The sequence below is a fragment of the Pristiophorus japonicus genome, chromosome 6, assembly GCF_044704955.1.
Source record: "Pristiophorus japonicus isolate sPriJap1 chromosome 6, sPriJap1.hap1, whole genome shotgun sequence".
Lineage (NCBI taxonomy): Eukaryota > Metazoa > Chordata > Chondrichthyes > Pristiophoridae > Pristiophorus > Pristiophorus japonicus.
In genome coordinates, this window is record NC_091982.1 from 170356135 (window position 1) to 170368200 (window position 12066).

Below are 12066 nucleotides of genomic sequence, written 5' to 3' on the forward strand. Positions count from 1 at the left end.
ATTGCCCAATATTTCATGAAAACATGAATCAAACATTTGAACTTCGGAGACAAATAAACAAATTCCCTTTACTTCCGGAAAACATGAGCGTGAAAAATAAAGAAATACAAATGTTAATTGCCAGAAACTTTACTTTTGTGCCTGCGACTTGGATCTGGTATTGTGTAAATTGTAGTTGGTTTGGAACTTACTCTGCAGAAGATTAGCGGCATCACCACTATAGTGCAGATATTTCATGCTTCATTTTTAGTTAGAGACTGACCTGCATTGCCTAAAATTATATTCTGATTTCATAAAAATCATTGAAGCCACATTTAGAATATTCTGTACAGTTTTCAGTACCTCATCTTCAAAAGGACATTATTGCATGGAAGAGATTCTGATAGAGAAGAGGGTGATTTGAGATTTAAGGCTGCAAGAGAATTGCAGAACTGAACTTGCTTTCATTGACCAAAAGCTAGATGTCACACACAATTCAGTTTTTTTTAAATTCTGTGAAAAACATCATGTAATTGCAAACAGGCCATTTAACTTTGAAACGTGAGCATTAAATCAGGCAGGAGAACTATAAAATTGCTGAGCCTCGAGCAAGATTAAAAGGATTTTTCCCTCGGTCTTATCTCCCTTTCTCCTTCCCTCCATGCACATGGTAAGAGAGAAATTAGATGACTCCCACATTAAGCAGATATTATGGTATGCAGAGCACTTAAAAGAAATCGCAAGAGTAACAATATTGAGAAGTATAGCAACAACTTTTAAACTTGCACTGCGCTGCTGATTTAAAATAATATCTGTTTAGAGGATAGACGCTGAGCAGGAAGTAAGCAATTTAGGAAGGCAGGCTGAAGGGAATCATTTTCTTTTTAAGGGCAAGTGCAAGAGATTATTGAATACTTTGTGGTACATGATGGGTCTTGAATGGCAGAAATCATTGAAATGTGTCACGCCAGGAATAGCAACCAATCTAGATGATGGATTGGGTCTTCTGGACTTTTGCTTGATTTTACCTAGACAAGAAGACATTTTAAAGGACATTCTTTCAAGAAGTTGTATAGGTGGTATAGAGTCCATGAGGGAACAGATTTTACATTGAGAGCTGGTTGAGTTGAATAGTCTTAGTCATTAAATACTTATTTCTAACTATATTCTTAACAAATAGTCAGAGCCAAGTTTTGACAAGCCAAAAAACAAATGCACAGATGTTATCTCTGTCTCTCCAGCTCCATCATTTCCTTTTTCATGCTTTACCCGATTCTATTGTGAGCAGATTCAGCTCTTGTTACCCCATTAGTTTAGCTCCTCCTGTGAAGTGATCAGTATGGAACAGGACTGATCGACCAGCTGGTCTTTATCTGCTCACCATTTTCATATGTTCTTGTCCACTGTGGTTACTGCAATATTTAAAATGGCAGTACAGTATGTTTAATATCTTAGGCATTTTATACTTACTATATCAATATCCGTTTTATTTTTAAACAGTTCCTCTGTTTTTCAGGAACTTAATTTTTTGGAATGCGCTTCTCAAAACTTCACTTATAGCACCTAATGGCTCGGTGGACCTTTCATGCAATAATTCTTTTTCAGGGTGCTAAAATCTTTTAAGCATGTGATTGTTGAATGCAGAAATGCTTATAAATGTGCAAATCAAAATGAGACAAAAGAAACGTGCTTGTGCAGCCAGTTTTCAAAAAAACGTTGGTCGTTTGATTAGAAAACATCCAACTTCTATTCATTACTCTTGCAGCAAAGGGTGATGTTGGGATGGGGAAAAAGCAGGTAATTATGCAATGAATTTAATTGTTTTTTTTTTAATTTCAGCTCACCATTGGACAGGATACTCTTTGAGGCTGGCTGTTTTGATGTGGCACAGGTAGAATTTTCATTTGTTTCGTGGCCAGAATAAACACCAGTAACCAATTTTAATTCACCTTGTTTATTACCCATAAATGTTATTTGACATAGCTGCATAATTTTATTCATCATGTAATAGTGGACTAAGTTCCCATGTGTGAATTATTTCATTGAATTAGAAATCATTTTTTTTTTGGATCAAATGTGTTTATGACCTTGACTTTAACGTACAAAGGGATCTTTGATCCTGATGCTGGACTGGAAAACGGCAAAGTTCAGCGAGATATGAAGGGATCCAATCTAAATTAACTTGGCAGAAAAGTTACCAAACAAGATAACAGATCAGCAATAGGCAATCTTCAAATGTCCAACAAAGAGCTATGCTGCACTCCTTCCAAGGCCAATATATCGTTTCTAAGGTGCGGTGACCAGAACTGTGCACGATACTTCAGTTGTGGTCTAACCAGGGCTTTGCATAGCTGTTGCAAAACTTCCTCTCCATTTATATTTTAGCCCTTCAGAAACATTCCACTAGCCTTTTTGATTCTTGGTACCTGACCACTACATTTTAATGATCTGTGTACATACACCCTAAATCTTTTGGGACTTCCACTGTTCCTAGCTTTTCAACACTTGAAAAATACTTGGGTCAATCCTTTTTTTGGTCCAAAATAATTGACCTCACACTTGCCTGCGTGGAAATCCATCTGCCACAGTTTTGCCCACTCACTTACTCTATCAATGTTTCTTTGTAATTTTAGGCTCCCACCTACACTGGACTGCTCAGGGATCTCATTGTAGAGCATGAAGATATGGTAGAGATAGTGAATGGTTTTAGTTTTAGGTTTTGCAAATTATGGTGGAAGTAAGAATCCAAATGAACTGGAGGAGAATGTAGAGACATTGTTAGAGGTAACAAGATGAAGAATTGGTTCTGAAAAAAATAGCAGAACTCTAGATGGGTGAGCCACCTGGCCCTGCTTGGAATGCACCTGAGCTGTTGAAGGAAGCCAGAGAGGAGATAGCAGAGGTGCTATCTGCAAATTGTGCAAGGGGAACTAGAGAGTAGCAGTCTAATAGCCCTGTTTGAGAAGGGAAATGTGGACAAACTGTTTTGTCTAACATCAGTTGTGGGCAAACTCTTAGAATCCAGAATTCAAATTAACATTAATGAAATTTTTGGAAATGCATGGGTTAATGGAGAACAGCCAGCATGGATTGATGAAAGCAAGTCGCATTTGACAAATTCAATCATTTTTTCCCTCAAAGTGATCGATTGGATAAATAGAGAGAATGCATGGACTTGATGTGTATAAATTTTCTGAAGTTGTTCAATGAGTTGTCTCAAAGGAGGCATATTATAAAATTTCAGTGCTGGGTCTAATGTTCTCCAAGATCATTTGGACTTGGACAAAGGGAGAACAGTTTTGACATTTGCTGATTACACAAAAGTAGACAGTTTGGCAAACGGGGAGACTAGCTGGAAAAGGTGGCATGTGCAATTTAATGCATGGAAGTCCGAGGTAATACTTGTTCCCCCAAAATGCAAGAAATGGGAATATACTCTATGGAAAGACACTGAAAGCTTTGGAGGAACACAGAGACCAAGGGTGCAAATATATAATCCCCTGAAAGTGAGTGCAGGTAGATGAAGCCATAAAAAGGTCAACAGCATTTTGCACACTGCAATAGTTAGGTCACCATTAAAGCAGTGTTTGGAGTTATGGGCACCACCTTATAGAAGAACATTGAAGCCATAGAGAACATGTGTACACCAAGATGATGCAGGGCTATGGGGTAAGAACAGAGAAACTATAGTTATGAAGAGACTCTTGAGATGTTGGGACTATTTCACCTGAAGCAAAGAAAGCTAATAATTTTTTAAATCTATGAATGGGGAAAGACTGACCCAGAAATCCCTGTTTCTTCTTCCTGCGGGCATTCGACTAAAAATAGGAGAAAAGATGCACACCTACCTTTTGGTCGAATGCCCTTCAGAGGTCCCAGACTCGAGGCCTTCTCTTGCGCAACGGAGCGCGTTCGCATTGGGACGTCCGCCGGAGTCACGTGGGCCTGGACACCCAATCACAGTAAAGTATTTTCTCATTTGTAGTAATAGGAGTTTCGTAAATCCGAAACTCCTATAACTATGAATGAGAAATACTCTTAAACACCCAAACACTACATAAAACATTTAAAAGAAACACCTCACATAAATACGCTATAGAAATTAAAGTTGATCGAAAAGTTTTTTTAAAGAAAAAAAATTTGCCGATTTAAAAAAAAAAAGTTTTAATTATCATTTAAAATAAAATTACCTGAGTGGGCAGGGTTTAAACATGTTTTTTTTAAATTTTATTTTAATCATGTTTTTGATATGTTTTTAAACTCTTGCGCCTGTAAATGTAGGCTGCTTTTATCAGGTGCAAGAGTTTTAAGGATATTTTGAGGGTAAATCCCATAGTCTTGCCCTTTCAAATGTCCTCGCTCCCGATATGCGCGAGATCTGTCAAGCCAAAAACTTGACAGATCGGAAAAGCCGGTTTTCAGCGCATGCGCATTGCGCGCCGAAAACCGGCTTTTCCGATGCCTTCCAGGGTCCGTAGAAACTTCATATGGACCCGGGGAGACTGGGATTGCCACACCACTATTTTCTCTCGTTGCTGGGTCATTGAATAGATGCTATCGATTTAAAATAGTCACAAAGCAAATAAGGAGAGTGTCTAGGAGATCATTGCAGGATTTAAAGGGTAAAATGGATAAGTATTTAAAGCTGAAAAAGGTGTGTGTCTGTGGGGAGAGAGGAGGGCAATTATTTTCAATTGTTCTAGTAAAGACATAATTGGCTGAATGTTCTCCCTTTGTGCTGTAAACCTTTATGGTTCTGTGAACCTAGCTAAGATTTGTTTGTTGATTTTTAAACTGGTTTTGCTCTTTAATGGCTTCTGTGTTACAGTCGTGCTGTCGACTCCCATGAATGGGTTCCAGTAGCTATATTGAGTCACCTGTAGCAGAGACAACTTTTTCCTGGGTCTTCAGGCCTTGTACCTACTTTTGGAACTTCCTTCACTGCTTTGTTAAATGTGCTCAACCAATGCAGTCAACAGTGTCATGATGCCATGTCAAAACCAAGGCATTGCCCACTGAGTCTAGAGAGACTTGTTTCTTTCAGTGCAAACATTCTTATTAAAGGTAATTGACCCATTGCAAACTTTCTCCTGTAAAAGTTCACAGTTTGTATCTACCAAACTTCATATTCCTATTTAATTATAAGTAAGTGTACAGCCATACTTGATACGTCATTAAGAATGGAGACAGGTATCTTACAAAGGTAACATACTTTTGAACTGATTTTATAGGTAAACAATTTCTTAGTGAAGAAAAACGCTAAGATTGTACTAAGCTATGCAAACCAGAAGAGCCAGGGCAGCAGTGAGGGTACTACAAATGACTCCCTTCTCTGCTAGGGAAGGGGAAATTCAGCTGTGTTTCCCCTCATAATTGCTAGCCAATTACCTTTGATGGAAATTGCACGTGTGTCGACATTGGGTGAGGACAGGATTGGGGTTGGATACCCTTCACAGTTAAATAATGTGTTCATGCTCTTAATCAAGGCTCACAAATGAGAACTGGTCCGTTAGACAAAGTACTGGACGATACCTCGCCCTAGTAAGAGTTTGTATCTGGAGAGGAGAAAATGGAAAAGGGGGACAATTTTTTTTTTTTTAATCCAATTATCTTTACTCGGAAATTTTCAGTGTTACGTTCACTCTTTATGTTGCAATTTGGATTTTGGTAGAGTAATGCCAAAATTACCCACATGCGGATGTTTTCCAGTTTTTCTAATTGATTGGCAATTGGTTCTATAGGCCCATTAGAAGCCAATTGATTGCATTTGCACAAAGTGTCTTGCGAATATATGTACTGAGTGTCTGCGGTTACATCCGAGCCAGGGTGTTCCTGGAGATGGAGCACGCAGTGTCCACTGGTACGCTCGCGGCCTTCTGCGAGAGGTGGCCGCCGGAGGGACTGGAGTGCATCATCATCCCTGGCAACCAAATTTTGATTTGATTTAAATTACTGCCAAAGTTTAATTTGTTTATTGCGTCAGGTTTAGTGCCCTCCCTCGCCCCCTTTTAGCTAGGGGCAACTTGTATAATTTGTGTTTTTAGTGCCCTCAAAAAAAAAAAAACAAGGGGTCACTTGAAAAGTTCTTGGAGTGTGACCCCCCTTTAATCAGGGGGCACTTGATTGGTTGCAACAAAATAGTTGTATGCACTGAGTGTCCAGTCATCATCACATGCATGAAGGCTGCGAACTGACTCTGGTCTGGATCTGTGTACTTGTACCATGACACAAGCACACAGATAAATAGTACAGACTCAACATCTTTAGCAGTGGAGAGTCAGTTGTTTCAGAGCCTGATTAAGCCTGAAAAGATGGGCCATTGGGTTACAGATGTTAGATTTTACATAGTACATAGAATGTACAGCAGAGAAACAGACCATTCGACCTAACTGGTCCACGCCGATGCTTATGCTCTACACCAGTCTCCTCCCACCCCTCTTCATCTAATGCTGTCTTCTATTCCTTTCTCCCTCGGTTATTTATCTAGCTTTCCCTTAAATGCATCAATGGTATTCGCTTCAGCTGCTCCTTGTGATGGCATGTTCCGCATTCGAACCACTCTGGGTTTCAGATATTATTCCGAGTTGGAATAAATAATACTAAATAAATAGTCAGAGCTCAATACTGACATTTACTTGATTACACAAAGGAAGTGCCTAAGGGGCGTGGGTGAGATTAAATGACCAGTGTACATTGGAGTCCGATACGTGCTGATTCCCTGGAACTCTTCTCATTACATATTTTCAGGCTATGAAAATAAAACTATTTCAGTGCCTTTTTTGGTAATTAATTTATTAACCTGTAACTGGAAAAGGCATTCTCCTGCAAATTTCAATAAGTTTCCCTTTTACCCAGCTGCTACTATTCAGATGAATAGTCAGTGCTTCTAACTATGAGTGTTAACTAGCATGACAGTGCTCACAATCGGTAAAGTCGTGGCTGTGAGTTGTTCATTCTGTGCAATAAACAGCCAGGTGCCCTATCAATTCCTGTGTAAAGGCATGCAGCCCTGGAGTTGTGAAACTGTATAAATCCTCATTTAGCCATTTCAAACTAGCTTTCGGTGTGAATCAATATTCCTTATTTCACTTGCAAATTACATGGAGGGTATTTTTTGACTGTGGACGATACAGATGTGACCACTGCCTGCAGTTAATGAGAATCCATAAATGTAAAAGCTGCAAAGTTGTCACATTTCAGCAGTCGGCGCAGCACAGACCTGTGCACACTACATGGTGTCTGCATTTGGTTTAAATCTATGTTGCAAAGCTTCAAACCCTGAATCGTGGCTTTATAGTGAAAATGTAATCAAGTTAATTTTGTTTTTTGTAGTATATTATCCATTCGCGGTATTGTGGTTCCATATGTTTCTCTCATTCTTCTCTATCGAGTTTGTCAAAATATAGGTGAAATCTGTTGAATTTTCACACACCATTTCAATCGTAAAAATGCTGCAGTGCTCAAAACCTTTTGTGGTGATATTGTGGTGTATTCTAAATGTAATGGAGACTTGGACTGACAAAGACTACGCAACTTTTTGTCAAGATGCGGTCTGTCAGAGTGGAACAAGGGGGTGTCTGAAATCTTAGAACTTTGCACTGCAGAGAGCCATTACAAGGAATAAAGTGGAGTATGTGTGAGTCATCCACAAGTGGGTAGATAAGCCATATCCTGGAGCTGACGACCTCAGAAATCTGTCTCTATACCCGGTGGATAGAGTGTCTGTCACACACCACCGCCGCCCCCCCCCCCCCCCCCCCCAGCGCTGCTGGGGTACAAGAGTTCCCTCCTCACCCTCACCGCTTCCACAAGTACCTCCAAAGAGGCTGCCAAGAACCTGGGGGCTTGCCTGCAATTCATTTCCGAGAAGCTTCTTCTTCCAGCACCTTAAACGAAAGAAGCTACAAGGAATGGCAACCTAATTTTAAGAGGTGCATTCCCACCTTAACTAGGCTATTAATTATATTTAGGACTATGTTTAAGGCATTGGATAAAGTGCCACGTAATAGGCTTTCCAACAAAGTTGAAGTTCATGGAATAAAAGGGACAGTGGCTGCATGGATACGAAATTGGCTACGCGACAGGAAACGGAGAGTAGTGGTGAACAGTTGTTTTGTGGACTGCAGGAAGGTACACAATGGTGTTCCCCAGGGGTCGGTACTACGATCACTGCTTTTCGTGATGTATATATAAATGACTTGGACTTGGATGTACAGGGCACAATTTCAAAATTTGCAGAGGATAAAACTTGGAAGTATAGTGAACAGTGAATAGGAAAGTGATCAACTTCAAGAGACATAGACTGGTGGAATGGGCAGACACATGACAGATGAAATTTGATGCCGAAAAGTGCAAAATGATGCATTTTGGTAGGAAGAATGAGGGGGGCAATAAAAACTCAAGGGGGTGCAGGAACAAAGAGACCTGGGGTCTATGTGCACAAATCGTTGAAGTTGGCAGGGCAGGTTGAGAAAGCGGTTAAAAAAGCATACGGGATCCTGGGCTTCATAACTCGAGGCATAAAGTACAAAAGCAAGGAAGTCGTGATGAACGTTTATAAAACACTGGTTCGGCCTCAACTGGAGTAATGTCCAATTCTGGGCACTGCACTTTCGGAAGGATAGGAAGGCTGTACAAACGGTGCAGAAAAGATTTACGAGAGTGGTTCCAGGGATGAGGGACTTCAATTATGTGGATAGACTGGAGAAGCTGGGGTTGTTCTCCTTCGAGCAGTGGGATTAGTTGAAGTGCTCTTGCAGAGAGCTGGCATGGGCTCGCCTCATTCTGTGCTGTAACCATTCTTTGATTCTATGTTCAAAGGGTGACGAGTGGCTATTCAGGTTTGAGCCAAGACGGTATGTTGGGGATTTATTCCCCTACAGGACGACATTGCAACCAAGAAAAGGTCCTGTCCTTGCCTAACTTGGACTTTTGGCATAGATTGCTGGACATTTATCAAAAGCTTTCCCTCTCTTCACCCTCCCACCCCCCAACCACCTCAAATGAGAGCAATGAAGCAAATAGCAGCACTGATACACACCAGGATTCAATCTTCTGGTCTGTACGGGTCAGCTACTTGAAGCCTTATCGAGCTGAGCCAACCATGCTTTAAAATTTGAAATAATGAATGAAGGCGTATTGCTTCTAAAGAAAGAAACTTACAGTTGCACAAGGAAATCCTGGTACATGCAGTGGCTGCACAGGAAGATCATATGCCAACGTGGCTCTTGAATGTTGGATTCTTAGTCAGTGACCAAAGGATTTTCCCAGTTTAGAGACGAAAATTACCTTAAATGATCCTTTCAAGGGTAATCTAATTTTTCCCCATATTGTGATACTATCAAAGTGTGTAATGAACGACAGCGTTTAGCTATTTTCTCCCCCTCTTCCGCACAAATAAATATTGTAATGTAAAATACTTACATTTTTAAAATGGCAGTTTTATCACTGGGATTTAGACCGGGAGCAGAGTCTCTCTCCCTGCTACATTACACCTTTGTGCAGCAGCTTCACTACAAAAAAAAGGTGTGGTGTGTGTGTGTGGTGGTGGGGGTGTGACTTCATTCCAGCCTGTGAGCTGCTCGGGAGCTGTCTGCCTTGGGAATCTTCTGCGGTTGAGAAATTGGCATCCCTCGTAGGACTGGGGGAGCGAACAGGAGTGGATGTGTTTGGGCCGTTTGAATTCCCACCCGCCTCCTGTGTGCAGCGAATCTGCTCACTTTAATAGACATCATCTGTGCAACCTACTCAAGGTCTCAATGTCCGAGTAAGACTGACATTCTTAGCCAAAATTCCCACAACTTAAAAAAACATTTTTTTTTTTTTTAAAAAGAGTATTTTCCTCGACAAACATTCCTCCTGGATTTCCTTCCCTGCTATACCAAATATATTTGATCAAGTCATATTGTTGTAATAATATTCGTACATTCAGCTTTTTAATGACTGACTAAATGAAGTTGTTTTAGGTGCATATCCTATCCCTCCAAATATGGAAAAGGGCACCTCACTGTTCTCTGAAAACTGTTCTGAAGGAACCAATGTCCGAGGGGGAGTGTTTGCTAGTGCTGTTGGGGAGGAGTTAAACTAATATGGCAGGGGGATGGGAACCAATGCAGGGAGACAGAGGGAAACAAAATGGAGACAGAAGCAAAAGACAGAAAGGAGATGAGTAAAAGTGGAGGGCAGAGAAACCCAAGGCAAAAAACAAAAAGGGCCAATGTACAGCAAAATTCTAAAGGGTCAAAGTGTAATAAAAAGGCAAGCCTGAAAGCTCGGTGCCTCAATGCGAGGAGTGTTCGGAACCCAGGAGATGGCTCTGAGCTAGTTAGTGGGTGAGAGCGCAGATGAACAGGACCCCAAGAAAGAATGCAAAAGGCAGGAGGCAACAGAGCAGAGTAAGTGTAAACCACAAGATGAGAGGAAGGGACAATATGTATGAATATAAAGGGGCTGCAGGAGGGGTCAAAACTAAAAATCATGGTTTTAAAAACTAGTATTAAAACACTCCACCTAAACGCACGCAGCATTCGAAATAATAAAGTAAATGAGTTGACGGCACAAATCATTACAAATGGGTATGATTTGGTGGCCATTACAGAAACGTGGTTGCAGGGTGGCCAAGACTGGAAATTAAACATACAGGGGTATCTGACAATTTGGAAGGATAAACAAGAAGGGAAAGGAGGTGGGGTAGCTCTGTTAATAAAGGATGATATCAGGGCAGTTGTGAGAGATGATATTGGCTCGAATTAACAAAATGTTGAATCATTGTGGGTGGAGATTAGAGATAGTAAGGGGAAAAAAGTCACTGGTGGGCGTAGTTTATAGGCCCCCAAATAATAACTTCACGGTGGGGCGGACAATAAATTCAGGGGTACAATAGAGGCACGTGAAAAAGGAATGGCAGTAATCATGGGAGATTTTAACCTACATATCGATTGGTCAAATCAAATCGCACGGGGTAGCCTTGAGGAGGAATTCATAGAATGCATACGGGATTGTTTCTTAGAACAGTATGTTACAGAACCTACAAGGGAGCAAGCTATCTTAGATCTGGTCCTGTATAATGAGACACGAATAATAAACGATCTCCTAGTAAAAGATCCTCTCGGAATGAGTGATCACAGTATGGTTGAATTTGTAATACAGATTGAGGCTGAGGAAACATAAAAACATAGAAAATAGGTGCAGGAGGAGGCCATTCGGCCCTTCTAGCCTGCACCGCCATTCAATGAGTTAATGGCTGAACATGCAACTTCAGTACCCCATTCCTGCTTTCTCACCATACCCCTTGATTCCCCTAGTAGTAAGGACTTCATCTAACTCCTTTTTGAATATATTTAGTGAATTGGCCTCAACAACTTTCTGTGGTAGAGAATTCCACAGGTTCACCACTCTCTGGGTGAAGAAATTCCTCCTCATCTCGGTCCTAAATGGCTTCCCCCTTATCCTTAGACTGTGTCCCCTGGTTCTGGACTTCCCCAACATTGGGAACATTCTTCCTGCATCTAACCTGTCTAACCCCGTCAGAATTTTAAACGTTTCTATGAGGTCCCCTCTCATTCTTCTGAACTCCAGTGAATACAAGCCCAGTTGATCCAGTCTTTCTTGATAGGTCAGTCCCGCCATCCCGGGAATCTGTCTGGTGAACCTTCGCTGCACTCCCTCAATAGCAAGAATGTCCTTCCTCAGGTTAGGAGACCAAAACTGTACACAATACTCCAGGTGTGGCCTCACCACGGCCCTGTACAATTGTAGCAACACCTCCCTGCCCCTGTACTCAAATCCCCTCGCTATGAAGGCCAACATGCCATTTGCTTTCTTAACCGCCTGCTGTACCTGCATGCCAACCTTCAATGACTGATGTACCATGACACCCAGGTCTCGCTGCACCTCCCCTTTTCCTAATCTGTCACCATTCAGATAATAGTCTGTCTCTCTGTTTTTACCACCAAAGTGGATAACCTCACATTTATCCACATTATACTTCATCTGCCATGCATTTGCCCACTCACCTAACCTATCCAAGTCGCTCTGCAGCCTCATAGCATCCTCCTCGCAGCTCACACTGCCACCCAACTTAGTGTC

The 12066-nt window shown here is 41.2% G+C and overlaps 1 protein-coding gene across 2 annotated transcripts in view; it reads left to right on the plus strand.

Moving 5' to 3' along the window:
- LOC139265286 (SH2/SH3 adapter protein NCK1-like) overlaps nucleotides 1–12066 on the plus strand; it is a 248713-nt gene that overhangs the window by 95296 nt on the left and 141351 nt on the right. For both annotated transcript variants that reach the window (XM_070882237.1, XM_070882238.1), the window contains exon 2: nucleotides 1819–1870. The gene's annotated coding sequence lies outside the window, so the exon portion shown is untranslated. The remainder of the gene's footprint in view (nucleotides 1–1818; nucleotides 1871–12066) is intronic.